We start from the raw sequence: 26964 nt of genomic DNA on the forward strand, positions 1-26964 counted from the left end.
ACATCAGAACTCCAGCACAAACTCTAACAGTATTAACGAGTTCATCCATCAGGATTTGATTGGATTATGAAAAGCAGACTGATGTTTATTGGTTAATATTGTTCACACCCACTTGGCCTTCATGATGTCAGCGGAAAAAGATCATGAAGACATTTTAGAATAACATGCACTGGTTAACTGACTTCATGTTGACATTAACAGATCATTTACATAAAAAAGTCTTAAAGGTGCAGTACATAATAGCAGCACCATTAAGGGATATTGTAATAATTAAATGAGTAAAAAATTGAAAAAAGCAAGACAAGTGGTGTTCCTCACACACACCACTTCTTATAAAATAATCATTCATAAAGTTCAAAAGGTTGAAGTGTAAGTAATCTCACGTCATAAAAGCATTCTGAGGTGAAAGTACATTCTCAGACTCAGCCGAACACACGAGCGCTCTTCTTCATGAGCATTTGAGTGTGCGGTTAAAAACTAGCCTACAGCGCCATCTATTGTTAAAAACTAAGCTCAGAATCGATTCGAGAGAGAATCGCAATCTCAGAATCGATCCACGAATCATGACGCATAGATTTATTGTCCCAGTCCTACACTAGACGTAGGGCCCTAATTAATTTTTCGGACTCCATTTTAATGGTTAAAGTTTTGCAATTAAAAAGCATGTCTAATTAATTGAAATCATGAAACATACAATTTAACAAAAATTTATTAAAAGTTTAACAAAAATTACATTTTTAAGGCTCTATGAAATACTTTTTTTTTCTTATTCTATTTTTTTCTGTTTTAAGTTTTCTGGATTCCATTTTAATGGTTTTATTAAATTTTAAATCACCAAAAAGTCTAATTTATTGAATAGCAACAATTTTTAAAATTCATTTTAATGAAACGTTCCCCCCTCCAGAAATTGTTTAATTTTTCTGGCAATCAAATGCAAGCATAAAACCTTAAATGTATCTTTTAATCATATGACATTAAACTTTTGTCAAACTAAGTGCTGCACAACAGCGCTTTACTGTTAAAATTAAAACGTGGAAGAAAAATTATGATTATTCTTTAAAATAAAGTTAATTATTATTATTATTATTATTAGTGTTATTATTAGCACATTGAGACATAGCTAATTTTTAATGTACAACAGTAATATATTTGTCAATTTCTTCAAGTTAAACCAAACTTTTATTTTGACGGGTTGCAGTGAAGACCTTTGAGTTTTTGTGTTTATGATATGACGATAGTTTTTCTCATATGAAAGTAAAATCCTGATGAAGTGACTCTCAGAGCGGCTCTGGAGATGAAGATCATGCGTTTAGAGGCTGAAAACACGGAGCGCCACACGTGCCTCAGTGTGTGTGTATGCACGTGTGTGTGAGGTAAATGAAACCATTCATTCACACAGAGACACAGAACACGCATGATTCATATTTAAATGGTCTTTATGCGGTTTAATAGTCACAGTCACTAGTCTATATCGCGATTTGATTTAAGTGTTCTGACCTACTTTTTATTTATTCATAAAAATTTGACAACTTCCGTAACATTACAATTTATACAGTAAATTATGACTGGATTCCGTCCGCTTTTCTGCATCACGGAAATCACAGGGCCCTATAGACGCTAGAGTACATCATTTGAGACACAACTAGACTCTGATTGGAATTTCACATTCAGCCGGTTAAATGGACCCTGAAATGAGCCCTATTTTCAGCATTTCAGCATCATGTGACCTGTTGCCCATGACGACAGCTGCATCATCTTTAAACATCATCCATTCATGAACCAGCATATTTGGAATCTAAGGTCAGCGTTTGACAGTTTAGACACAATCTGCTCCTCATGTATGTCATGTTTTTTTCCCTCTGAAGTGTCGCCTGCTGCCCCTTCCAGTTGCCGGTGCTCAGGGTTTCTATGGAGACAGGCAGTTCCTGGTTACGCACGCAGTTTGTGTCATGTCAACTCAGCAGCAATAAAAGAAGGTCAAAGCGAGAGGGAAGCGCTGAATACAGAGGACGGCACAAACACACACTGAATCTGTGATACCACCCGCTGGGCTGGAACAAATTGCCCTCATTTAAGAGTTTTAAATAAACTGGAAACATCTCTGAATACACTCCACTCTAGTGAGTGATGAATTATTCATGATGCGTTTAAAACATGCACATTTGTGGAAGCAGGCGGCCTGGATTGAGAAGCGTTTCTTCAGTTGCAGCTTCAGGAACAAGAGGTTTACGACCTCCGCGCACGCATGCAGGAGCCGTGTGTGTGTGTGTGTGTGTGTGTCTACGTCAAATCGACACGGACCCATTACCTGGTCCTATAATGCCTTTTTTTTTTTTTTTACAAGATATAAGTCTCTGGTGTCCCCAGAATGTGTCTGTGAAGTTTCAGCTCAAAATACCCCACAGATCATTTATTATAGCTTGTCAAATTTGCCCCTATTTGGGTGTGAGCAAAAACACGCCGTTTTTGTGTGTGTCCCTTTAAATGCAAATGAGCTGCTGCTTCCGGCCCCCTTTCCAGAAGAGGGCGGAGCCTGTACAGCTCATGCCTCGGATACTCTGCCAAAAACTAAAACATCTGTTTGCTTTTGATTATCATCTCTATCGTGTTCACGCTCACGTGATATTGCAGCTCTTCTTCATCATTAAAGTTTATTATCTGCATGTGTTTTAAAGCCATATCCATCTAAACTTCTGATATATGGTTTTCTAAACGCACACATCTGAAGCAAAGCTATCTGTCAGACGGCGTGTCACATGAACTCTAAGATATCAGCATCAGCCATCAGAAAACCAATATTGGTTGATCACTAATCTTCACACTGCAAAGGTGGAACAGAAGCTGCATCTGAAATAGGGTTATTAAAAGGGGGCGTGGCATGGCTAAGGGATAGTGTACAGAGTCAGCAGATTGTTGTGCAAAACCTCTTCAGGGAGATACAAGACCCCACGGTGAAATTATCCCACTTATTATGCAGCTACTTGCCCCATAAGTAAATCACTGAACATTATTAATTTGATATATTGTCTCACAGTACCTGCTTGAGCGGTCTGTTATCAGTCGTAGCGGTTGTTCTCATGCAATAACAGACCACTAGATGGCGCAACTGAAGAATCAGAATTGAATATTGCAGGGAGCCATGGAAAAATATAAATGAATGATGCATGGTTCTGCACTAAGCATGGACAAGTTGGACTTCCAGTGATGATGAATCTACTTCAAACGTCACAACTACCAAAACAATTAAAACTGTCTACACCAGACGCGAGCGGCACGACACACAAAAGCAACCCAGTGATGCTTTCTACACTGGACGCAGCACAACACAACAAACAACAGTAAACTGATGCCGTTTCTGACACAAAGGAGAAGTGGATTTGCAACATTCGCGCCCAGTGTAAACCGCCTCAAGACAAGGAAATATGACGAGGAATATCTCGCCCTCGGATTCACCAGTACAACAGTGGGTAATGAAGAGACACCACAGAGTGTTGCGTGCCTCAAGATATTAGCTTCTGACAGCATGAAGCCGAACAAGTTAAGACGCCACTTAGAGACTCACATCACAAACTCAAAGAGAAGCTGGTCGATGTTGAGATGTTGTACTGTATTAATTACAATGTTTCAAATAAATCCTACAGGATTTTGCAAGCAAGGTCATGTCTGAGAGTGTCTTTATGTGGGGGGCTTGTAAACATTTTTCTCCACAAAAGCAGGGTCCGGAAGAATAAGTTTGGGAACCACTGCTTTAATACTGCTCAAAGGTGTCAACTGACTTCAACTGTCTAGGACGTCTTTCACGCTGAAAGGCACACCTGCATCCGCCATGTTCAGCACTGGATGAATGACACTGACAAATCTGGTGTTTTCAGCGATGACTAATCTAAACACCTCTGATTGGCCGTTGCATTCTTATGCTCAACAGAAATGTGTGTGATTGGTAATAATGCTGAACACTGCAAAAAAAACACGTAAAATGTAACTTTTAGACCTGCTCATGTTGTATCAATGTAATTCTGCAATCGACACACTTCATTCATTTTCCACTTTAATTGTGACAGCAGTAATAGGGCATTTTTTAATCCCTTAATCTTAAGTTTGAGGGTCAAATTTGATCAGTTTAGTGACCTTTTTTCCCCAATCCCCTGTTCACCTCCAACCCTGACTAACATTACTTCAACAGTGGGTAGAAAACTTATTGAAATATGGCAATTTCCTTCAGATAATATTTTAATACGTATTAAATCAGACAAATTAGATCATACTCATATTTGTGGGTTCTGGGCAAAAAAAAATATTGTACTGGAAATAAATTCAGTGGGAAGGACTTAAAATATAAAGTCACACCGTACATAATCACATTAGACAAGCTAAAAGTGCTGCGAAAAGCAGTTTCATGTGGTTTCTGCTCCGAAATCTAGCAAGCTGCCCATGCAGACAGCCTTTATAGGCATCACAGCCGCAAAATAAAATTAAGGCAGGAAGTGACAGCATTTGACCAAAGAGTGACCTGAAAAGGACACTGCCATGAGATCAGTGGAAAAATATCCATCCAACATGCCAGAGGAAGCACAAGAAGTGTTCCTGCTGGACTCAAAGCACAGAGCCGGATATATGACCACACATTTATCTGCAGAAATAGAATTCAACTTGGCATAGATGCAAAGTTTGTATAACTTCTATTGCTTTCTATGTTTAAGGACCTTGTATTGTTTCCAACATTTCAGCACCATCACAGCACTGGTAAAGCGTGAGGTTTAGTGAAGAGGTGCTATCTAGTCGACAGTGAGAGATGGCGTGTCCAGAGAGGAAGACTGATGTAAAGATCACACAGCAAACACATGACGATCTCCATACATCATGACATCAACCCTAGAGCTGCTCGCTAACCGAACACTTCCAGCTGTTTGGATGTAACTCAATCGAATCTGGAGCGCGTACAACATGACATCATGGCATTCCCACCCTTCTGAGCCGGACTGCTCGGACACACGTGGATCCACAGAGGACTGGATTCTTGATATCTGACCCATAATTCACTGCTCTCGACAAAAACAAGAACACAAGCCAAAGGCGTGAGGAACACAAGCTCAGTCCAGATGCAGATCAGACATGAGCAGAACCAGAGATGGAGTGATCACTGACGTTCAGAGACGCTTTTCAAACTTCACGCAGTATCAACTTTCAGACGTGACACGCTGAGAAACACATCGGCCAAAGACGTGCTTCAGGACGTGAGATTCACACTCAAACCCGCTCTGTTGCATCTTGATTCAATTTAAAAGCACCATCGTGAACATTAAAAAAAAAGTAACTTTTATTCATTTTATTTTCAGGAAATCTAAGACTAGTCGATCTTGCACTTGTTGGCCACACACCCGCTCCTGTTAATGAGGTTTAAAAGGAAAAACATCCCATGAGCAAATGCTTGATGTAATCTGTGCTGCCATCTGTCCCAGAAGGCCTTGTGTTTTTGTGTGCAGAAAAAAAAAAAAACAGTGTTCAAAAATGTTCATATCATCCGTTTGGCCTCCCATCTGATTCCAACATCAGGAGATTACACAGGAAACCAACACAACGCCAATCACATTATGAAACAGAGAGAGAGAGCAGCTCCTGTGGGTCATTCCTGAGCTAGTGGCCGGAATTCAGCCGGAATACCATCATTATTTTAGTCATTTGAATTGCGGAATCCAGACATAAAAATGGAATTTACTATATAACTTGGAATGTCACAGAATGTGTCAAAGTTTTGATGAATGAATAAAAAGTAGGTCAGTACACTTAAATCATGATATAAACTAGTGACTGTGAATATTAAACCTCATAAAGACTATTTAAATATGAATCCTGCATGTTCTGTGTCTCTGTGTGAATCAATGGTTTAATTTCCCTCATACACACACACACACACACACTCACTAAGGCACGTGACGCTTGTGGCGTTTTCAGCCTCTGAATGCATGAACATCATCTCCAGAGCCGCTCTGAGAGTCACTTCATCAGCATTTTACCGTTTCATTTGAGAAAAACTATCGTCATATCATAAACTCAGTGGTTTTCACAGCAACCTGTCAAAATAAAAGTTCAGTTTAACTTGAAGAAATAGTGACAGAAATACACATTACTGTTGTACAGTAGAATTTACATCTACATCTCAATGCAATAATAATACTAACACTAATAATAACTTTATTTTAAGGAATTATCACAAATTTTCTTCCATGTTTTAATTTTAAAAGTAAAGCTCTGTTGTACAGCACTTTGTTTATAAAATTTTTAAAAACAAAGATTATAAATTTTATATGATTAAAAGTTAAATTAATGTAAGGTTTTATGCTTTCATTTGATTGCCAGAAAAATTAAAACACACAACAGAATTTTTTTAAAAAACAAAACATTCCATGGAAATGATTTTTTTTTAATTAATAAATTTTGTTTTTATGAATTCAATTAATTAGACATGCTTTTGATTATTAAAATTTAATTAAACCATTAAAATGCAATAGAATTTGGTAAAAAAATAAAATGGAATTTGAGAAAAAAATAAGGCATAAAAAAAAATTACATTTGTTAAACTTTCAATAAATTGTTGGTAAATTGTATGTTTCATGATTTCAATTAATTAACCATTAAAATGTAGTCCAAAAAAAAAAAAAAAAAAGTGGATTTCATAGGGCCCTACACTAGCAGCACACAACTAACAACAGCCTTACACCGTGTCCTAACCAGACGTGATGTGACGCCACGACACGCAATAGGAATCTTTTCCATGTTAATCTGAGTTTTTGTCTTAACCAGCTGTGAAAACAACACACAATGATTCCATTTTAGAAATGGTTTCTCTGTGACGTCACGGCTGAAACAACACAAAGTATGGCAATACTTTAGTAGTTTATCGCTTCTCATTGTCACGTTGCATCTAGTGTGGACAGTCAAACTGCTCGTCGCTGGAATCTTATCGCATCGCATCTGGTTAGGACACGGTGTTACAACTGGTTTCGATTAAAAAAAATAAATTTGTCAAACAGACTTCCAAAAATATACATACAGTAAATATATGCATTATGTAAGTATCTGCTATACTGTCAGTTTGGACCTCTGAATAAAACTGAGCTGTTTTTTCCTTCATATTCTCACTGTATCAGACTATATTGGCCATAAAAGCCTGATGTATCAAATATGACACACAAAAAATGTTTATATCATCTAAAGTCTCAGTAAATAGTTTGATTTGAGAGTGAGCTCGAGTTCAGCAGGTTTGAGCTGCGGTGTTTGTTGGGTGTTCATGCGGTCTCTCTGGGGTGAGCTTCGGCCCCTGTGCCTTCGGGAGGAGAGTTGTTTTTCCTGACGCTCCCTGTGGATCTGCTCTCTCTGTGTTACAGCTGACATCATCCATTGACTAATCATTAACGTGATACTGTTCACCACATCAGAGGCAGATGCAGCGGAGCACTGATCCATGCTGTTCATACAGGCACAAACATCATAAACTAGAGACTATGATGTGAAAAACATCACAGAATCCGGTCATAAAAATGGAATTTACTGTGTAAAGCAGACTGTCACAGAATATGGCAAAATTCAGATGGATAAATAAAAAGTAGGGCTGTACACTGAACTCAATGGTGATATTTAAGAGATGAATTAAACTGCTGTAATAAATCCAAAGTGTTCAAGATTTGTAACAATTGGAAGTTGGAAATGCCCAAAAAGTTGGACGGACAGTTAACAGGTTAAACCATTAAAACCCAGAAAGCAGAATTTGGAGAAAATAGAATAGGATGAAATAAAACAGATTTCATGAGGCCCTAATAAACCGCCATCTTCCTGCACTTGACACTTTTTAAAGGCAGGTCTCGTGTCCTACTTTAAATCACAAAAGTAGAGCTTCATCTCTCACGTCACCTCACTGAAGCGTTATGCGTTATTTTTAATAAGGTGGGTGGAAATGGGGACAGGTCTGAGGGTGCGCTTCCTGTCAGAACGGCTCTGACTGTGCCCTCCTAATTCTGTGGCATGCTGGGATAGCGATTGCTTAACCATTCGGAAGGGTTGTGGGAATATGAATGTGAGAGCCGGGCGCTCGGCCCATCTGCCCACAGAGGCCCTGGACAGCAGGGTTGCCAGGTTTTCACAACAAAACCCACCATATTGCTACTTAGAACCTGCCCAATTGCTACTCAACCATGTTTCAGGGGGTAAAATCCACGTTTTTGGCACGGTTCCCCTGGTAAAATTTGTTTTCCAGGGGCTAAATATCATGTTAGTTGGGGTCGCTTCAACCTGCAGACATGAAAAACAACCTGCGGCAACAGTGTTAAAGTAGCCCAATTCCACGGGAAAACCACAGACTTGGCAACACTGCTGGACCGTCAGAGAGACACCAGCGTTACATCAGCACATGCCACTCACTGAACCAGTGTTTGAACATTGATCTCTGTGGATCTTATATGAAATGGATGGTTTCCAGTTGTGGAATTTGGATGAACAGAATTGTTTCATTAAAAATAACATTGTAAAATGTTGTTTATTTCCAGTGTTTGGATATTGCTTCATGTCATTATTGTGTAAAGCAGATAATGGACATTTACTCTTGGATGTGAACGAGTTGAAACAGCAGCTGGTTTCATTATTTCAGTGTAAACTAAAACAGTGGTGAGCATCAGAGCTCATTCAGACCATTGGAGAGAGGATCATCATCCTGTCCCGGTGTGTGTGTTTCTGTCAGACTGATTAGAAAGAGCAGAGGAACAGCCTGGGGTTTGGCTTCGTCCCAACCATAGTTAAAAACAGCTTATCAGCAGGAGGCCAATTTAGAGAGCGAACCTTTCACCTGAAGTCATTTGGGTAAAATGTGCTGCTCTTCAAATCACAGCGCTTTACAGCAGCCGAAAGAAGCTCGCTCGTGTCCTGTAGAGCTCTGCTGAATTTGTCTTGCAAATACTGTTGTGTTCAGCAGCCATTGGGCTCTGAAGCACATACGAATTCTTCACGATGTGTGCTTCCTAAAAGCATCATTAGCCAACTATACCTGCAAATTCCATCGTTACTAATAGGGGTGACCCTCAATAGTCGACGGTTCGATGCTTCGACAGGAGGAGCCTGATTCGACTACCAAACGCAGAGGTGTTATGAGACGAGATATGGGGGTGCTCAATATCTGATTTTACATAGACCGGTTCTTTCCCAATAAGTTAATATACAGCCTATTATGATAATGCTGTAAATAAAAATGTGAAAAGAAAGAAGCTTTTAATAAATATTTTGAATGTGTGTGAATAAATCCATCCACCCCTGTGACAGAGTTAAGTTTCACTTTCCATGATCCGTGACCGACAGAAGCATCATGGCAGCAGGGATTAAATCTTTAACAATGTCTGGGATAAGAAAATCTAAAGTGTAGAATTGGATGCACTTTAAAATGGTAAAAGATGATCCAAAAAAGTAAGATGCAAGTTGTGCCAACAGCTCATGTCCTACCGCTCAACAACAACAAACACTGTGGTGTGCTTCTGCCAAGTCAGTTTTCCTCGTGCACTATTTGAAAAGACTCAAACGGACGCAGGCAGATCGCGTGAAAGACTGCTTTTTTCTCTCTCTCAATTCAAGTGATTTCAAAACATTTCAGGTTCTAATTTGATTTCTGGATGCTGTGAATGTTCAGCTAAAATTACTGCCACTCCAGTTTAGTGTTTGTCTCTGCAGTTAAAAAGACAAAGTTGACAATTCTGGCTATACTTTTGTTATTTTAATAATTTCTTTAATTTTAATTTATTTATTGATCACACAGGGTTATCTTGATCACACGGACCTCCTCCCCTGCACTTCAGGCATTTTGCACATATTTGTTCTGCTCCTTGTGACTTGATTATGACTATTTCGTTTTGTTTTGTTTCTTTAATTATTTTTATTTATTAGAACAGTATATTCTGTTCTAATTCAATTCTGTAAATTAATTTATTGTTTTTCGGTGCATCGATGTTGCGCTGTAGAGTTGAAGCTTGCTCGCACAGGCAATTTAGCCGATTTAATCTGATTTGCCAACATGTGAAATGCATATCTACCTGCAGTGTGGCCTTTCTGCAGTTATTTATATATATTTTTAGGTTTATTGATCCAAACTGTTTTTATTCATTTTCATTTTATTCATATTCAACTACAGGAGTGTAGTTTGTGTTACTATAACATGTAGACACAAATGCTGTAGGTCATGCGCCGGAGCAAAATAAGCAAGCTAATATGCAATACGCGGTCTTTCCATTTTTATACACAAATTTTGTTCTGTGCAATTGAATAAAACAGCTGTAAATAAAGTGAAATAACGGAGACAAAATAGTGAAGTAATCCTCAGATGCCGTGTCGTGACTCGCTAGTGAATTTGTCCAATGATGTATCGTACTATGGAAGTTAGCAGTAGTAGTTTAAGTAGTTTATGGTAGTTTAAGTTACATTGTTGCACGCCGGTGAACAGGACTAAACAACATGAACTGAAGATTAGCTTAAAGCTGAAGAAGAAACTAATGATGATCAGTGCTGATTACTTATGGGGCGTTCACACCAGACGCGACTTGCGTGAATAAAATCGCGCTATTCGCGCATAGTTGGACGCTTGAACATTTTGAGTTTACTCACTTCATTCGCGCGTGAAATTCACTTCACAACAGACGCGAATTCGCGTCATGAGAGGGGCTCTCCCTCTCCTTTCAATACGTGTCCCTCAGACTCTTCCACTTCTTTCTGCACACTTCCTCTGAATAAACACATCAACTCGTCAGCGGGAAAGTACTTGTAAAATACAGCGAATAAGCTCAATTTGCTGGCTTTAGCTAGCTTGTAGTCTCTCTCTCATATATATATATATATATATATATATATATAGCTCAAATTAAGTAAAGAGCATTTTTTACAACTTACCAGATTGTCCGACCTCCTCACTCACTTTCTTCCAAGCAAGATCCTTTTTATTCCTGTTTCTATAAAAGTACGAAGATGTATCGTACAGCGACGAGGATTTTGTCCTCCATTATTGTTTCGGGATTCTGCCTCCGCTCGCTACGTCGTATAATCACATCACTACTAGAGCAAGCTCCTGATTAGTTAACGCGGCGCGAATTGAGCGTTTCGGGCGAATCGCGCAAGTTGAAAAATCTGAACTTTGGCGAATATTCACGCCGCGTTAACCAATCAGGAGCTTGCTCTAGTAGTGACGTGATTATTCACGCCGCAGGATGTCTATCGCGTCTTTGCATTGACTCAACATGTACATTTTTGCGCTTAACGCTTCATTTGCGTCTGGTGTGAACGCACCATTAGCCTGTATGTTCTTCATACGCAACAGAAATGGCAGCACTTATCTGTGTGTGTGTGTGTGTGTGTGTGTGTGTTGAGGGTCATGGAGATGATGGCTCAGTCCTCACAGAGCTTTCTGCTCATCTTTTCTCTGGCTGCCCTGACAAACGCCTCTTCATAGCAGTGAATGCTAATTGGTCCTGTTCCCACTGATGCTGTTGACCGTGTGCCATCATCACCAGAGGAGATTCACGCTAGAGGTCTGACGTCTCGTCTTCCTCTTCCTCTGTCCCTGCGTGTGATGATGAAGCTCTTTCAGGTCAACAGCCGCACCTGTCCGCGCGTTCACGTGAAGCGTGTGACGCGGTCATTAGAGAGGAGCACTGCGCTCACCTACATGCATGAGATCAGGTCAGGACGCTCGCTCTGTGAATGAGGCCATTGTGCTGCGGTTTACTGTGACTTAATGGGCAGGAGAGAGGGAGTGAACGAGAGGAGAGATGAGAGAAAGAGTTTCCCCACATACAACACTGGCCATGACAATACATCATAATACTCCTCTTTAATAGTTCTGTCCAATTATTATTGTCTAAACAGATAGTAAACTAATGAATTCAGAGATTGGAGCTCCTCCTCTTCTGTACTCACATCATGGTTGTGTCACTTACTGGCCAAAAATAAAAACATATCAGCTGACGCTCAATTAATTAATGACAAATGTGAGCTGATATATTGGTCGATCAGTGGCTGAGTCAGTTTGTGATGCATGTTTTCTGTTCGCACAAACATGAACAGCTGTTAAAGCGTCTGTTCAGACCCACATGCGACAGAGTTGTGTACGGAGAGCTGCATTTCTGCTTTTCCATAAGCGCTATCTACTACACACTGGTGTAAATGCTGATTATTTTTCCTTTAACAGCACACATCCATCATGCAGTTTCTGTGCAAACATTAATATCAAAGAGTAATACAGTTGTTGCACTGTGAACTGATCGTCCTTCACTACTCAGTTGTGAGTTTTCCATCGTTGAAGTGATTTGTGGCTCATGTTTACCCTGGTGACGGTTGCTACGGTGACATGCGTGCACCTGTGTGGCAGTGAAGCCATCTCACCCTCCCCAGTGACACGCGTCCGTCACGCCCACAGCACTAACGTGAGGACGAGAGTCATTCAGAGCAGAGCTCGTCTCAATCCATGTTCTACATGTGATCTTCTCCTCAATGTGAGCAGCTTTATCCTGCGCTTCCTCTCAAATCCCAAACTAAACAGACAGAAGCGAGTGTGAACATGACGGATGCACTGCCTCTCGTTCATCCGCTCTCAAGTCATGTGTACTCAGTATTGAGCAGGTTGGCGGGTGAGTGGTTACTTTCTTTATAGGTGAAGAGGTCAGCCGATCATAAGGGCATCTGCATATTCAATTCTTAAATGCTCATCAAAACTAAATTAAAGCAGTTTTTGTGGCAAGAAACCTCATTATAAATGGACATAGGCTTAAATTAAAATTTATCAGTGATCATTTGGAAAGATATATCAGTCGTCACTCAATATCTGCCAATAATGTCTCAGTAAGATGATATTTAAATGCTTATTTTTATGATCAAATCTCTGCAGTTTTAAAACTTATAATGCAATACAATGATGATTGAGAGATGAACAAATAAACCTGATGGTCATATTTGATACTCATGATTTTTCTAATAAATGATGTTTGGATAATCAAGTAAAACTGCTTCAGTCCAGATGAAATATTACTAACAATATCAAAGTTATTCTTACGTTTACTTGATAAAATCAGTGCAGATTTTACAGCAGAAAGACGTGACGTTTGTACAATTATACTAAAAGATTTACTTGATAAAACAGTCTAAACTCTCAATCAGAGAGAAGGACTGGAGGAGATCGAGTGAGAGGTTCATCAGCAACCTTTTGGTCATGTTTTGGTCATGCAGGGGTGCAAAACACAGCCGTAACCGCCCACCTGACCTGGTCATTTCATACAGCCTTTTTTTTTCTTTGTTGAAGCAAATTTATTTGTTGTTTATTTTGCTCTATTACAGGCCAAACTGGCCTTGAACAAAAATATCTGTAGCCATTTGAAATTACAGACAGCATTGCATTTTATTTATGATCCAAACAAAGATACACACATGCATGAACAGCTGTTTTCGATTTAAACTAGACTGCATAATTTCAAGACTTAAAGTAAAAACAGAATGGTCCGGCTTTAGATTGTGAAATTATGCTACAAAAGACACCCTGCACAAAACTAAAGCAGCAGCATATATATCTGCACCCCTGCTCTCTAAGATATCAACACTAGTCCTTATTTTCATCTGAAATAAAATGCAGATTTCTTACTTTTTCTTTCTACCAGCCAATGATTCTTGTGCCGTCCATACAATAAAAGCCTGTCCTTGAGTGATTGTGATTTTTTTAGTGTATTTGAAACTACAATTTAAAATCAGTCAAAGCTATAAAAATGTATCATCATAATATATTTACAAGTAAAGCTTCATATAACAAGCAGGCTATCCTTTCTATGCTGTAATATTTTGTTGATTTATTATTACACTTTTCACAGATATAGGGACTAATCTACTTAGTTGCCTTGTTCTCGTTCTATAACAGTCTGATAATCTCAGATTGTTTTTCTATTGTGCATCCTTATAATGAAAATGTCCTTTCATCCTCCATGTTGTGTGTTAGCTGTAATCATGCCTATGGCTGCTCATTTACCTCAGAATTACATTTTGGGTGATAAATTTATAAAAAGTGTTAGACTTTTACATTTTAACTGTTCCACATCCCTGAGTTACAGCCTCAGAAATATGAATCAAATATAATAGATTTATAGGATTAATTACTTGTATTGATACATTTGAAACACATTTGGCTTTAACATGTTTTATTACAATATACTAGAAGTGATCATTCTGTTGTTGTTGTTTTGTTTTTGTACTCCTAAATTATAAATGCTACTTTATTTTTGCAACACTCCAATTTTCCACATTAAATCAGCAGATTGGATGAAAACAGCTACTGGTGATGTTGATGAAACAGTATGACTTCACACAGAGCGACAGAACCAAACAAAGCGGCATATTTGTCATACTCAGATTTTTATCAATCAAAAGAAAATGTGTGTGTAACTGGGCAAAAACACAAAACGATTAGGGTGGAAACAACAATTGAAATGAGCAAGAATTACTAACACATCAGCCCAGTTTGAGACAAAACAGTGTTTCTGATCGCTGTTCAACTAAAAGCAAATTCAACTTTCCAAAGCCAAACGCAGGGAATAACCCCGCATGGGTCAAACAAGACAATTCCCTTTATTCCAGACGTTCACAGAAACACTGATAATGAGCACGCAAACAAACAGACGGAGTGTGTTCACACTTAAAACATGACACATGCTGCACTCACGCAGTAATCTCACAACACACTAAGATACAGGAAAACACTACAAACACAACACATGATGCTTTTCCTTTGTGTGTGTGTGTGTGTGTGTGTGCTTGTGTTGTGCACTCAGAGACGCTCCACGGATCTGACAGATGGTCAGGGATAAAGCTACACTGGTAAACTCGGTGACGGAGCAGCAGGACCAGCGGAAAACCATCCAATTGGAAGTAAACCCTTCAAATCTCACCCAATAGAGCTCAGCTAAAGGCCCGTGATCCACCCAAACCTGACACTCCACCACAGCCTAATCCCTGCAGCGCTCGCAACGGCTGTAAGCGGCCGCAGCGGGGCGGGCGACACGTTTCACATGATGTATCGTTTGGTAATGTCAAAACAAGCGCTGAAGACCCAAAACACTGGAATGGGAATGAAACCTGACTTTTCTCAGCGGCTGTTTCTTGTCAAACATTAGCTCGTACACACGTCACATGATCTGCACATCCACACTGACACTTACAAACGCAAATATTTGCTACTGAAACCTTCAACATGTTGATATGCCTACTTCATTACAGGATACAGAGCCATGCATGCATTAGAGACAGGGCTAAAAACAGGCAATACAACAAAAAACAGTGTGGTTCACACAGGAAAACTGTGCTCAAGCTGCATCGAACTACCAAACGCACTTTGAGAAGAAAGTTTTCTGTGTGTACAGAATGAAAAGAATGTCTGTTCTGTTGTATTACTTTGTATACTATGCAGTCTCTGTTTGACACCGCACTGGATTGGCCCTTAAAATCCAGCGTCCCGTGCAGAAACACACTTGCATTGCATTATGATTTTTGTGCATGTGATGGTGCACAAAATCGAGTTTGTGTAGATGCACAGGGTTTAGAAGGGTTGATGAAAAGCTAGTAATTTAATTAAATCATAAAAATGTAAAATTTAAACTATTTTAAAATAAAATTCAAAATAAACACCAAAAAAAAGTGTTTACCCGCATGCTATGTGAGCATTAATCAACATCAGAGAACCATACAAATGTGTTAAATTACTGAAATATTCACTTAAAATCTCAGGGAAACTTCAAAATATATATATTTCAGGTCAAAGAAGTTCAGCCAACAAGAATGTTTGGGAATCCCTGATATACACAGACTGTCTGCATTCACATACTAGTTTTGAGGATGTTTCGGGCATTAAAGTCACCATGAAATCACAGTTCACATTTTTTTTTTAATGTAATATTTTTATTTTATTTTATTTTTAATGATAAAGCGTTTATCCTAATGATTTATCAGTGCACATCATTATTGTTTTATGTGCGTCAGGCCTTGTTTACACTAGTGTGTTTTCGTTTTAAAACGCATAAGTTTTGCTACGGTTACGCATGTCGTTTACACTACGCCCGCATTTTCGAACCTCGAAAACAGACTAGTACGTGAAACTGTTTACACTTGTACACGCATTCCCAGTTCATGAAAGGTCACGTGACATGCATTTTTGGTCATGTAGTGTAGATGAAGATCGTTTCTGAAACGCTGTGGAAACACCAGTGTAACCGAAGATCGTTTTCATTTTAAAACGCTGTTTAAAAACGAAACGCACTAGTGTAAACGGGGCTTCATAATCTTGAAACAAAATTACTTTTGCAGCATCTGAGGGGCAACCTGTCCCTCACATGAGATCCACCAATAGCAAAGCACAATCCAATCAATTCCTCACAGACAAAAATCAAGCCCCGCCCTACATTTGTTCTTGTTCCAGAAGCGTTTCACTCGGATATACGACACAATAGGGAATACAAGACGTTTCATGCGGACTTGAAAAAGCATCAACCAGCTAATAAATTATTTCCCTCCAAAAAATTGCCAAGTTTTCATGTAGTGTCTGCAAATTATATCCTTTTTACTGATGCAAAACCAAAATACACCACTTTAAACAGTGTAAGAAGTCTGTCATTGACATAAAATAATCACCTCGTTTGTTTTTTTTTTGCCATCAACTAGAATATTTTAGTGTAGAGATAAAAAAAAATAAAACTTGACTTTGAGGTCGAGCGTTGTCGCGCGCAGTGTGGGTGTGTAATGTAAAGCACATCTGGACAGAAGGTTTGCGTCACACAGACGCTGCAGAAGATGGCGCCGCGTCATCCACGTTTTAATTGCGTATTCATTTGCACGTAAAAACACTACCAGACCAAAACACTAAACACACCCTCACACACACAGAACTGTGATCGCGCGCCAGCCACGCGGGCAGCTCGCTGCATTAAGGGAACGTGCCGCTGAATTTCAACGAACAAAACACGTTAACATGATTATCACGGCCTCCAGCTGCTTGAAAACGCGCTGGTGTTACGCCGTCCATCATCCAGATGAGCGGACATATGAGTCAGATAGAGTTCAGCCGTGTAAAGTGCTCTTAAAGCAGGCAGTGATCGCTGTAAACATCACGACTGGAGATTATAGCGTTACATAAAGACGCCATAGGGGATTTGACACGGCCATAGACAGTGTGTCCATATGTTAGGTATGAAACGCACACATCTACATCACACAGCAGTCAGACCAACGACATTTACAATCACCTCAGCAGCGCGATTAACACACGAAAGGCTGTAAATCATCTTTACACGATTCATTCCACACACAGATACACATTGATCATATTCAGAGTGACCATCCCAAACACAGACACATAATCGAGCACTAATATTTCACCGAACAGTTTTATCTTTTAAAAAAAAGACGTGACATTAGACTAACGGCTCGTAATGACGCGCTCCTCAGACTTCAAGCAGATCCATGCGGGATCATCTGAGGGAAATACACACAAACACTCACGATATGATGAAAAGCAGCCATAATCGCCTACCTTATTCAGTCTAGACGCGCTCAACGAAACTTTCAGGATGAGGTCTCCGGTAAAAGAGCTTCCGACCGCCTCAGAAATGTAAAATTGAAATTCCCACACCGAAATCTTTCTGGGAGAAAAGCCAACGTAGTGAAACACGCGAACCCTCCCCTCGACGGGCGCGCATAAACCCCGCCTCTGCGTTTTGATTGGCTGGCAAAAATCGAACTCGGGATGTAATTGGTGGGACTCACTGTCTGTCTGAAATACTCGTCTTCTATTGGTGGGCTCTGAGAGAAGTTTATAATAAGGATGTTGATTACCGAACCGCGGACAAAAGGAACCGCAGCGAAGGCTGTCGACTTTCAGTGAAATAGCGCTCACTAGTGGATATATTTAAAGTCACAGGCTAGTAAAAGAACCAGTCTAACCATCTCCACAGCAACTGAGCACTTAAGTAACTTCCTTGGAATTCGCACTGTTATTATACAGGTTTATATTCACCATGCAGTTTTTACTGCTCTAAACTATAATAAATTAAACATGGGATCTCCTTCAAACTCAGTGAAAACCTTTCTTTATTTAATTTCTTTAACGACAGTGGTCTAAATGCCATTTTACTGCATATATATTGTAATAACTAATAATCAGGAAAACAGGGCCCACTCATAAAAATGTTCTCCCTGGACCCATGAGATTGAGCTTCTGGTAATAACTGCGGTATTTTGGTATTTTGGTAAGGCTGTTAGATGGAATCTGCAGACTATTTTTGTATTTTCTGCACTGATTCTGGTGGGAAAAATCCTGTGGAATGGATTTAAAGGGTTAGTTCAGCCAAAAATGTAATTTCTGTCATTAATTACTCTCCCTCATGTCGTTCCACACCCGTAAGACCTTCGTTCATCTTCAGAACACAAATTAAGATATTTTTGATGAAATCAGAGAGGTATATGACTCGTCCATAGACAGCAATATAATCAACACTTCAAGGTCCAGAAAGGTACTAAAGACATCGTTAAAACAGTCATGTGACTGCAGTGGTTCAACCTTAATGTTATGAAGAGACGAGAATACTTTTTGTGCACAAAAACAAAACAAAAATAACCACTTTATTCAACAATCTCTTCTCTTCTGTGTCATTCTCATTCGTTGTTTACGTCCAGCGCTTCCAGTTTCTACGTCAGAACGCCGACTCATTATTGGCCGGCTCCTGCGTCAGCATCACACACATGCGTCATGCTGATCATGTGATCAGCTTTGGCCAATACTGAGCCGGCATTTGGACGTAAACACGGAAGCTTCACTGTGCCTCACCTGCGTAAGGATAATGACAGGGTTTTTTTGTGTTTTGTTTTTGCGCACAAAAAAGTATTCTTGTCTCTTCATAACATTAAGGTTGAACCACTGCAGTCACATGACTGTTTGAACGATGTCTTTAGTACCTTTCTGGACCTTGAAAGTGTTGATTATATTGCTGTCTATGGACGAGTCATATACCTCTCGAATTTCATCAAAAATACCTTAATTTGTGTTCTGAAGATGAACGAAGGTCTTACGGGTGTGGAACGACATGAGGGAGAGTAATTAATGACAGAAATTACATTTTTGGGTGAACTAACCCTTTAAGCCCCACCCTCTATTCAATATTCAGAAATATGTCACAATACTGAAGTTACTCAATACTAAAGTTGCTCGCAACTTCATGCATACTTTAACCAGTTCAGACACTTGAACATTACATGAGCAGAAAACCACTACAACCTCACATGCTGATATTTACAGTGATGATGTACAGTCTGTACAGGTGCAGAACCAGTCAAGAGTTTGGACACAGATGGACGTTTGGGAATGATCCACAATATTGATGCACTTCATGATGCATTAGAATGTTAAATCACAATTAAACTTGTCTACAGTACTCATGTTGAGCATGTAGATCAGAAGGTTTTATAAAGAGTTAAGCGTGTCTAAACTCTTGACTTAAACAAAACTTGCAACTCACCGGAGGACGGACAGATGTCCAGAAGAGAATATGATCATAATCCATCCGTATTTGTTGTGATTGATGGTAGGACAGACAGAGAGAGAGAGAGAGGAAAGAGAGTTTAGGGCAGACTCATTCATTTCTGTACATTTGCAACCTTGACAGTGCTAACAGATGAAGAGGTCGTGTGTACCTGTGTGATGCTGTTCTCAGTCCAGCTCAGACACCTCCGATCACCTGCAGGAAATTCAACAGTCTGATATATCTTCTCCTGGTAGATATTCTTCCGCTATTAAAACTTCTCCTTCCGCCAGTGAGTGCTGACGTTTCTGCTGAAATCCCAGAGCATGACTGTACAGATTTCAGAGGATTACAGCAAAAGCATTATCACAGTCCACCACCTGGACCGCAGACATCCGACAAAATACAGATCCCGCGCGAGAGACTGAATGTGGAACGGACCTCAGAGTTACTTACGGCACAACAAGGAAAGGTCGGGAGCGAACTGGGCTAATACCTGAAGTAAAAATAGCGTGTTGCTGATCTGACCGCTGACCAATGCCTGTGGACAGGGTTAACGTGAAAGGGGATTTGTGATGGAGAGAGGATACAGTGACTCTTATGCTTTTAAAGCCTCTCGATGCTAAGTTTGGCCTGAGTCACATACTGTACGCAGACACACACACACACACACATGCTTAAGCTATTAAACCATTGGCATGGGCAGAACAATTAGTATTAATATTATAAAGTATAAAATGTTTTAAAAAGTATTTTTTTTATAATATTAACATTAATATTATGGCATACATTATGTGGTAATATTTAAATGTATTAAAAATATATTCATAAATATTATTGTTATATATAGTTAGCTCTTATAGTTTAATAGCACTATTTTTCATTAATATTCTTTTATTATAAGTGATTATTCATGCAGTGAAGTGAAGGTGTCTGTGTGTGACCATGACAGGCATCTTAGAAAAAATGGAAATTCTGTCATCATGCTGTTTTCTACGGGGCCCCACATGACATGCAGGAAAAAATAGTAGGCTAAATTGTGCGTACAATTTACTAATTCGCTCCTTAGTGTTGCTAAATCATGCGCACGATTTAGCAAATCGAGGAAACGAAACAGCAAATCCCGCACACGTTTTAGCAAATCGAGGAAACGAAATAGCAAATCCCGCGCACATTTTAGCAAATCGAGGAAACAAAATAGCAAATCCTGCGCACATTTTAGCAAATCGAGGAAACGAAACAGCAAATCCCGCGCACGTTTAGCAAATCGAGGAAACAAAATAGCAAATCCTGCGCACAGTTTAGCAAATCGAGGAAACGAAACAGCAAATCCCGTGCACGTTTTAGCAAATCGAGGAAACGAAATAGCAAATCCCGCGCACGGTTTAGCAAATCGAGGAAACGAGACAGCAAATCCCGCGCACGTTTTAGCAAATCGAGGAAACGGAATAGCAAATCCCGCGCACGTTTTAGCAAATCGAGGAAACGGAATAGCAAATCACGCGCACGATTTAGCAAATCGAGGAAACGAAATAGTAAATCGTACGCACGTTTTAGCAAATCGAGGAAACGAAACAGCAAATCACGTGCACGTTTTAGCAAATCGAGGAAACGAAATAGCAAATCCTGCGCACGGTTTAGCAAATTGAGGAAACGAAATAGCAAATCCCGCACACGTTTTAGCAAATCGAGGACACAAAACAGCAAATCACACGCACGATTTAGCAAATCGAGAAAACGAAACAGCAAATCCCGCAAACATTTTAGCAAATCGAGGAAACGAAACAGCAAATCCCGCACACGTTTTAGCAAATCGAGGAAACGAAACAGCAAATCACGTGCACGATTTAGCAAATCGAGGAAACGAAATAGTAAATCGTACGCACGTTTTAGCAAATCGAGGAAACGAAATAGTAAATCGTGCGCACGTTTTAGCAAATCGAGGAAACGAAATAGCAAATCCCGCACACGTTTTAGCAAATCGAGAAAACGAAATAGCAAATCCCGCACACGTTTTAGCAAATCGAGGACACAAAACAGCAAATCACACGCACGATTTAGCAAATCGAGAAAACGAAACAGCAAATCCCGCAAACATTTTAGCAAATCGAGAAAACGAAATAGCAAATCCCGCACACGTTTTAGCAAATCGAGGACACAAAACAGCAAATCCCGCGCACGATTTAGCAAATCGAGAAAACGAAACAGCAAATCCAGCGCACGATTTAGCAAATCGAGGAAACGAAATAGCAAATCCCGCGCACATTTTAGCAAATCGAGGAAACGAAACAGCAAATCCCGCGCACGTTTTAGCAAATCGAGGAAACGAAATAGCAAATCCCGCGCACGGTTTAGCAAATCGAGGAAACGAGACAGCAAATCCCGCGCACGTTTTAGCAAATCGAGGAAACGGAATAGCAAATCCCGCGCACGTTTTAGCAAATCGAGGAAACAAAATAGCAAATCCTGCGCACAGTTTAGCAAATCGAGGAAACGAAACAGCAAATCCCGCGCACGTTTTAGCAAATCGAGGAAACGAAATAGCAAATCCCGCGCACGGTTTAGCAAATCGAGGAAACGAGACAGCAAATCCCGCGCACGTTTTAGCAAATCGAGGAAACGGAATAGCAAATCCCGCGCACGTTTTAGCAAATCGAGGAAACGGAATAGCAAATCACGCGCACGATTTAGCAAATCGAGGAAACGAAATAGTAAATCGTACGCACGTTTTAGCAAATCGAGGAAACGAAACAGCAAATCACGTGCACGTTTTAGCAAATCGAGGAAACGAAATAGCAAATCCTGCGCACGGTTTAGCAAATTGAGGAAACGAAATAGCAAATCCCGCACACGTTTTAGCAAATCGAGGACACAAAACAGCAAATCACACGCACGATTTAGCAAATCGAGAAAACGAAACAGCAAATCCCGCAAACATTTTAGCAAATCGAGGAAACGAAACAGCAAATCCCGCACACGTTTTAGCAAATCGAGGAAACGAAACAGCAAATCACGTGCACGATTTAGCAAATCGAGGAAACGAAATAGTAAATCGTACGCACGTTTTAGCAAATCGAGGAAACGAAATAGTAAATCGTGCGCACGTTTTAGCAAATCGAGGAAACGAAATAGCAAATCCCGCACACGTTTTAGCAAATCGAGAAAACGAAATAGCAAATCCCGCACACGTTTTAGCAAATCGAGGACACAAAACAGCAAATCACACGCACGATTTAGCAAATCGAGAAAACGAAACAGCAAATCCCGCAAACATTTTAGCAAATCGAGAAAACGAAATAGCAAATCCCGCACACGTTTTAGCAAATCGAGGACACAAAACAGCAAATCCCGCGCACGATTTAGCAAATCGAGAAAACGAAACAGCAAATCCAGCGCACGTTTTAGCAAATCGAGAAAACGAAATAGCAAATCCAGCGCACGATTTAGCAAATCGAGGAAACTAAATAGTAAATCGTACGCACGTTTTAGCAAATCGAGGAAATGAAATATCAAATCCCGCACACGATTTAGCAAATCGAGAAAACGAAATAGCAAATCCCGTGCACGATTTAGCAAATCGAGAAAACGAAACAGCAAATCCCGCACACGTTTTAGCAAATCGAGAAAACGAAATAGCAAATCCCGCGCACGATTTAGCAAATCGAGGAAACGAAACAGCAAATCCAGCGCACGTTTTAGCAAATCGAGAAAACGAAATAGCAAATCCAGCGCACGATTTAGCAAATCGAGGAAACGAAATAGTAAATCGTACGCACGTTTTAGCAAATCGAGGAAATGAAATATCAAATCCCGCACACGATTTAGCAAATCGAGAAAACGAAATAGCAAATCCCGTGCACGATTTAGCAAATCGAGAAAACGAAACAGCAAATCCAGCGCACGTTTTAGCAAATCGAGGAAATGAAATATCAAATCCCGCACACGATTTAGCAAATCGAGAAAACGAAATAGCAAATCCCGTGCACGATTTAGCAAATCGAGAAAACGAAACAGCAAATCCAGCGCACGTTTTAGCAAATCGAGAAAACGAAATAGCAAATCCAGCGCACGATTTAGCAAATCGAGGAAACGAAATAGTAAATCGTACGCACGTTTTAGCAAATCGAGGAAATGAAATATCAAATCCCGTGCACGATTTAGCAAATCGAGAAAACGAAACAGCAAATCCCGCACACGTTTTAGCAAATCGAGAAAACGAAATAGCAAATCCCGTGCACGATTTAGCAAATCGAGGAAACGAAACAGCAAATCCCGCACACGTTTTAGCAAATTGAGAAAACGAAACAGCAAATCCCGCACACGTTTTAGCAAATCTAGAAAACGAAATAGCAAATCCCGCGCACGTTTTAGCAAATTGAGGAAACGAAACAGCAAATCCCGCGCACGATTTAGCAAATCGAGGAAACGAAACAGCAAATCCCGCGCACGATTTAGCAAATCGAGGAAACGAAACAGCAAATCCCGCGCACGTTTTAGCAAATTGAGAAAATGAAACAGCAAATCCCGCGCACGATTCAGCAAATCAAGGAAACGAAATAGTAAATCGTACGCACGTTTTAGCAAATCGAAGAAACGAAATATCAAATCCCACACACATTTTAGCAAATCGAGGAAACAAAATAGTAAAACTTAAAAACCGAGACCTTTACCAACTTCCTTAGTTGTCTATGAATGTCTGTAGACTGATTTTTATGTGAAGGACTCGGGACGGTGTCATGACAAATCAGGTCCTCCCACAAAATCAGGTCTCTATCAGCTATTAGTTCATGATACTAAGTACATATGAGTGTTATTAATTTAAATGCTTACTATATAGTGCATAATAAAACAAACTGAACATAATTGGGGTCCTAACAGAGGACCTGATTTGTCACCACAACGGTTTCGGCGGGAAAATCAAAAGGATGTGACGTTTACAATCAGATGCTTTCTGAACTGCTGTTCTCTCACTGCTGTCATTTTTGTCGTGTTTATTTTGATTGAAAGGGAAGTGTGCAGCACATATTTACATATTCATCTAAATGTGGGTGGAGCTGAGGTGTTCGTTAACAGTATATTACTGCAAAGGAAACTTTTACTTCTAAGCGAAGAACAAAAAAGACCTTCGCCGTAAGTATATCAGGGTCTTGAACCACGTTCAGTCTCTAGTGCGTTACGTGTGCACGAGTGCTGCTGCTGCAGTTCACTTAATGGCCACCGGTGTCGCTAATGACAAGGGTTTCTGAATTATACAAATAGCGCGTTTAATTAAAAAATAATAAAAAAATAAAAATGTTGTGGTCATTATGGAAGCTTGTTTCCATGAAATAAAAAATGAAAAGGTAAAACAATTCTGACTTTTTTTTCTTTTTTTTTCTTTTTTTTAGAATTGTGAGATAAAAGTCGCTATTATGTCTTTTTTTTTTTTTTTTTTTTTGTATTCTGTTGGCGGAAACAAGCTTCCATAGTCACAGTCATGGAAAAGAGACGGTTCTTCAAAAAAATTTGTATTCCAAGAAAAAAGTACTTAGATTTCTTAATTTTCATTTTTGGGTGAACTGCTCGTTTAAAGTGCATCTTAATCATAAGACTTGCGCTCTCACTATGATACATAAGAGACTAGAAGAGTAAACCATCATGTTTCAGAAAAGCATCCTGGTTATTTTCACAGAACTGAAAACACGAAGAGCTGCAAAGGCATTCATATAAAAGCCATACAGTATGTGGTTAGCGTGTTTGGCATGAAGAGTCACATGACCATCAAACCATTCTTAAATATTTGCTTACCACAGCTCTGACAAAACCTCGTCATGGAACTGGAGCTTTGTAATTACTGAGAAAAGGTTTTCCTGTATTGTTAAAGAGCAAGCAGTGCATTCATAAGAGAGAATGGAGTGTAACTGAAGCCCTGACCCCGTTACACAGCCCCCGGCGCTCCTCTGGCTCACCTCAAACTCCAGGACAAACCTTCTCAGGTAAACATCAGGGCAGGAACCGTCGGGCTCACCTGGATGAACGGGTCGGAGAACCGGTCCTTCCTTTACACCTGTTTGCTGTGGTTCTGCTCGCCCTCCGCGGCCTGAAACCCAAGCGGCAGTCTAATGTTACACCACACAAACAAGGGTGTGAGAGAGAAGCTGAACACAGCCAATAACAGAGCAGCGCCGCTGCCATTCTACAACACAATACCCGTGTTATCAGAATATGTGCGCTCACTTATACCCCTGTGTTTCTTCCCACAGCGTTTGTGAAAGTGAAATAATCCGTCAGTAGGTTCAAGGTCTGAACAAACAAAGGCCAAATAACTGGCTTTCACAGCACACTAATGAATGTGCAGAAGAGTTTCTGTCTTTGTCTTTTTTCTGGTTCTTTGGCTCTTTGAACGTCTAAGATTATTGTTGGTTAACAAAGAATTTTTAATAGCATGTTAATCATTAGATTGTGAGGTAAATTTCCTTTTCCCTTTTCTGTGTCATGTTTCAACAAGACGGAAGAATGATTTATGTTTGGAAATAAAGGCCTCAGTGTGGCTGAAGGAAGCGCTGGATACAAAGAACAAAAAAATCAATTCAAGACACCAAAAAGCAGCTTCTACTATGGCAAAGGCTTATCTCATGAATATGCCTGAACTAATCCAAGCCTTCACAATAGTACGATTTATAATTTTGACTATAACTCACTCAGCATCTGCCTTTCAGCCAATTAGTTAATCCTGGATAAATTAAAGGGGTGGTTGATTATAATTTGACTTTATTAACTTTAGTTAGTGTGTAATGTTGCTGTTTGATCATAAACAACATCTGCAAAGTTACGACGCTCAAAGTTCAATGCAAAGAGAGATATTTACTTTTACAGAAATCGTTTTTTAAGAACTACAACAAACGGCTGGTAGGGACTACAATGAGCTTCTTCCTGGGTTAGTGACATCACTAAATCTAAAATCTACATAAACCCCGCCCCCGAGAACACACAACAAAGGGGGCGGGGCAATGTTGGGCTGCTTTAGAGAAGAGGAAGAGTTGTTGTAGTAGAGTGTTGTTGACATGCCGTCATTTTACGCCGGACTGCTTCACAAACGAGGGTCAATTCAACGCTGGATTTGCTCAAAAGATTAACATGACGGCACATGCTAGTGGATGAGTTGAATCAACTCCACAGCAACTACATAAATTTATCCACTAACCATTCAGAAACGTCTAAAAGTTGTAACTTCTTCCTGAGTCTCTCCATCAGTGTCGACTCCGGTTTGAACAATGTAAGGCTGAACACCGTTACTGACAATCCTCATTTTGGCTGCGTGAGATTCTCCAGCTTTGTTGTTGTTGAGCTGTTAAAGCTCCGCCCTCTTCTGGAAAGGGGGCGGGAGCAGCAGCTCATTTGCATTTAAAGGGACACACAC

At 39.9% G+C, this 26964-nt stretch overlaps 1 protein-coding gene across 21 annotated transcripts in view; it reads right to left on the reverse strand.

The window, feature by feature from the left end:
* epb41l2 (erythrocyte membrane protein band 4.1 like 2) overlaps positions 1-17751 on the reverse strand; it is a 75255-nt gene extending 57504 nt beyond the window's left edge. For all 21 annotated transcript variants that reach the window (XM_051875112.1, XM_051875128.1, XM_051875132.1 and 18 more), the window contains exon 1: positions 17582-17751. The gene's annotated coding sequence lies outside the window, so the exon portion shown is untranslated. The remainder of the gene's footprint in view (positions 1-17581) is intronic.
* Between the last annotated feature and the right edge of the window lie 9213 nt (positions 17752-26964).

This window comes from Ctenopharyngodon idella, chromosome 20 (assembly GCF_019924925.1).
Source record: "Ctenopharyngodon idella isolate HZGC_01 chromosome 20, HZGC01, whole genome shotgun sequence".
Classification (NCBI taxonomy): domain Eukaryota; kingdom Metazoa; phylum Chordata; class Actinopteri; order Cypriniformes; family Xenocyprididae; genus Ctenopharyngodon; species Ctenopharyngodon idella.